Source organism: Adiantum capillus-veneris, chromosome 10 (genome assembly GCF_014529385.1).
Source record: "Adiantum capillus-veneris isolate H3 chromosome 10, ASM1452938v2, whole genome shotgun sequence".
Lineage (NCBI taxonomy): Eukaryota > Viridiplantae > Streptophyta > Polypodiopsida > Polypodiales > Pteridaceae > Adiantum > Adiantum capillus-veneris.
In genome coordinates, this window is record NC_140940.1 from 340,308 (window position 1) to 344,621 (window position 4,314).

Sequence of the window (4,314 nt, forward strand, 5' to 3'; positions counted from 1 at the left end):
CATCCTGAGAGAGGAGAAACAACAAATCTTCTAGTGAAGGCAGTCTGTTGAATTGCAAACAACACATCAAGGCACTCCTCCGTGATGAGAGCGTCCATACCAGGACGAAAGCCAAGACCTCGATAAGAGATCTCGGACTAACTTCGAGGCGGGCTCTCTCAACAAGCTGATCACATCATGCATACTACCTGGGTCAAACAATATGACAAAACGGCCCCAACGTACGACCATAAGATGTAATGAGAGAATCATTAATGGGAGGTTTCCTGAGAAACTTGGGCACACTCGTGTTTATCATTCATTGCATTGACAGATGTAGTGGATACTGTGGATTCTTTAGATTCATTCGATTCAAGCTTAGACATGTTCTTTTTATGTGACCCTTAATGTGACAATGAAAACAACAAACTTCCTTAGAATAAGTACTTTGTTCTTCCGACGTGATGTATCCTCCTACAATTCCTTGTGCTACCTTTTCATCTGAGTAAGCTTAGTTTAGCAGTTGTGTTAGCCTTTCCCTTAGATTCATTGGAAGAATTCTTTGATGAGAGACTGTTGGAAGATTGTTAGAAGAGTTATTATTCTTACCATTCTTACCATTCTGAAGGTTTTGAAAGTTTGCAAGGTACTTGTGGAAGTCTTGTTCTCCTTAGGCTTTTCCTTGTTGTGCTTCATCTCCTGTGCGAGAGCAATCGCTACCCCGGCTTGTTGAGATCGATTGGATTGAGTATCTCGACATCGTACTTGATATACTCGTCCAATCCAAAGAGAAAAGCCTCTTTGCGCTCATCATCCGACATGCGTAATTGGATACCTAGCTGCAAAACACGATTAGAAAAAGACATAACTGGCATACCATTTTGCTTGAGAGCGCGCCAATCGTCCTTCAATCGTGCGAGGTACTGAGGTTGCATAAATAAACCGCGCCTTGAACTTGTCTTGGAAATCACCCAATCAAAGGAAGGGCATGAAATCGTTGGCTGCCTCTAGGTGCGCGGCTAGCTATGCCTCTTGCCATGCGTGGTACCAATTGATGGCATCACCGGCAAGGTACATATTTGCCGTCAAAACTTTGCTATTTCCTGTCTTCTTAGTTGTCACAAAATAAGCATTAAATTGATGCAACCAAGAATGAATAACTGTAGCATCCATCTTACCGTCATACTTACTGAAAGTCAACTTTTCTGTGACTGGATTGTTGGAATCCGCATCGTGGCTTGCGCCACCAGACGAACAACTCCAAGATCTTTGGGTGGTTCATCTTCGAGGCTAGGACTTGGGCAAGCAATTCTTCTGATGCGTAGCTCTCGTCGAGCTTCACGCTCGGGCTCTGCAAAGTTGCAGCTTGTGTTGTCGCTGCCTCCTTTCGTAGTTCTTTCTTGCTCGCGTTTGCATTCTAAGCAATGCGATTTTCTTCTTGTTGTGCGGCAAATCTTGCGTTTTTTCGTCGCACTCGCGGTCCTTGCCTTCTTGGTCTGCGCCCATTCTTGCAATTCTGTCGTCGCGTTCACAGGCTCTTTCGACGCGCGCACGGTACTAAGCAAGGCGCTCGCGTTCCTGACAAGGCGATTTGCTTCTTGTCTATCCATCATGGCCATCAACTGCTTGACCATTTCCTCCAGAGGGTTTGGTGGACTTTTTGTGGAGTAGATGGCGAAGGGGGAGGGTTGAAGAAATCATCATCCGGAATGGGAAGGGTCTCCTCGCCTTTCTCATGCTCATCACCTGTATGCGAAGTACCATTCCACTTCGGTGATGACCATGCACTATAATCTTGGGTCTTAAGCTCGCGAGGAACTTGGTTCCTGAGGTTCCTGAGGTTCTTGAGTCTTGAGGGTCTTGGGTCTTGAGGTTCTTGAGGTTTCTTTCGCTGCAAATCGCGTTAGAGAAGGATCTTCTCTTCACCCGAGTTCTACCCTTTTCTGCGGGTGCACCCCTTGGCGCCCTTGCGCTCACACCAAGGGTTGCTTTTTCCACCTCACGTCGATTGGCCGGCCCTCTAAGTGCACGGTCCTCTCTCAATGATGAAAAGAGACACAAAGGAAGGCTGGACAAGCCCTTCTTTCTTGGGATTCCTGTCACTCTTCAACAAAACACAATTAGGAAATCACCACGCCCAAGAAACTGGGTTCGTGCGACCGCAACAAGCAAAAAAAATTCTTGTGGTTCTTTTCTTCAGTAATGCAGAACACTTCTAAAGCTTTGATACCAATGTAAGGTGGAACGGAATGAATGTTGTATTTTCTCAAGATTAGTGATCTTTATTGCTCAAGGTTCCTTTTAGTTCTTAGGGAGAGAGAGAGCTTCCTCTTATGGAGAGTGCTAAGATCACGAACAAAGTGAGTGGATATTGTGCGTGCAAGTGAATGAGACTGAGAGAAGGAATAAAGAGATACGACACACGAGGGTTTGTAAAATCCTCCTCCAAAGGCCCCACTCTCGTTGGCGAGAGTGGTCTACTTTGATTGCACAAAGGTGTACAATGCGTGTGCAATGAACTGATGCAATGGACTATGCCGATGACGACGACGGTGATGACGACGACGACTTGGTAGCTGAAATCTCTGGTCTTCTAACTGCTGATTTCGGAACTGTTTCGGTGGCTCAAAACGACTGTTTTGGCTGCGTTTTTATGCTGAAAATGGGGGAACATCTGCAACCAACTTGTTGCGGATCTGCCATTGTTTCATAGGCTGAAAACTGCGAGTATCTGCTGCTGGTTTGGGCAGGAAACTCAAAAACGCTGATGCTGCCTTTTTCATGTGGCTGAAAAACGCTAATGGATGGTGCTAAAAAAGGATGATCTGCAGCAGTCCCTAGCGTTAGTAAAATGCTGATTTGGGGCAGATGCTTGGTGAGCAAAACGCTAAGGAAGGGGCTGATCTGCAAGGGAACAAGCGCCAGAAGGGGGAAACTTGATGGCGATCTGATGCTGAGAAAAACGCTGAGAATGGGAACTTGCCTGACGAGGATGGGAAGCAAAACGCTGGGGGTGCTGGCGGGTACTGCTTGAGAAGTTGCTGTTGAGCGGGAAGCTCCTGCTGCCTTTTCTCTGGAGAAGTGCTAACTTGGGTTTGCTTTATATTAGCTTAGCAAAAATTGCCCTACCTACTTTTGTTATGAAGTCACTTAAAAATGATAATTGAAAATAACCAAAAATGGGAAAAATAGGCTAAATGCTTTGGAAAATTCCCCTGTGCGAGAGCAATCGCTACCGCCTTGTTGAGATCGATTGGATCGAGTACCTCGACATCGTACTTGATATACTCGTCCAATCCAAAGAGAAAAGCCTCTTTGCGCTCATCATCCGACATGCGTAATTGGGTACCTAGCTGCAAAACACGATTAGAAAAAGACATAACTGGCATACCATTTTGCTTGAGAGCGCGCCAATCGTCCTTCAATCGTGCGAGGTACTGAGGTTGCATAAACCGCGCCTTGAACTTGTCTTGGAAATCAGCCCAATCAAAGGAAAGGGGCATGAAATCGTTGGCTGCCTCTAGGTGCGCGGCTAGCTATGCCTCTTGCCATGCGTGGTACCAATTGATGGCATCACCGGCAAGGTACATAGTTGCCGTCAAAACTTTGCTATTTCCTGTCTTCTTAGTTGTCACAAAATAAGCATTAAATTGATGCAACCAAGAATGAATAACTGTAGCATCCATCTTACCGTCATACTTACTGAAAGTCAACTTTTCTGTGACTGGATTGTTGGAATCCGCATCGTGGCTTGCGCCACCTGACGAACTTCTAAGATCTTTGGGTGATTCAGTCTTCGAGGCTAGGACTTGGGCAAGCAATTCTTGAGTGCGTAGCTCTCGTCGAGCTTCACGCTCGGCCTCCAAAGTTGCGGCTTGTGCTGTCGCTGCCTCCTTTCGTAGTTCTTTCTTGCTCGCGTTCGCGTTCTAAAGCAATGCGATTTTCTTGTTGTTGTGCGGCAAATCTTGCGTTTCTTTCGTCGCACTCGCGGTCCTTGTCTTCTTGGTCTGCGGCCATTCTTCGCAATTATGTCGTCGCGTTCACAGGCTCTTTCGACGCGTGCATGGTACTGAGCAAGGCGCTCGCGTTCCTGAGCAAGGCGATTTGCTTCTTGTCTATCCATCATGGCCATCATCTGCTTGACCATTTCCTCCAGAGGGTTTGGTGGACTTTGTGGAGTAGATGGCGAAGGGGCAGGGTTGAAGAAATCATCTCCGGGTGGGAAAGAGTCTTCCTCGCCTCTCTCATTCTCATCACCTGTATGCGAAGTATCCATTCCGCTTCGGGTGACGACCATGCACTATAATCTTGGGGTCTTAAGCTCGCGAGGAACTT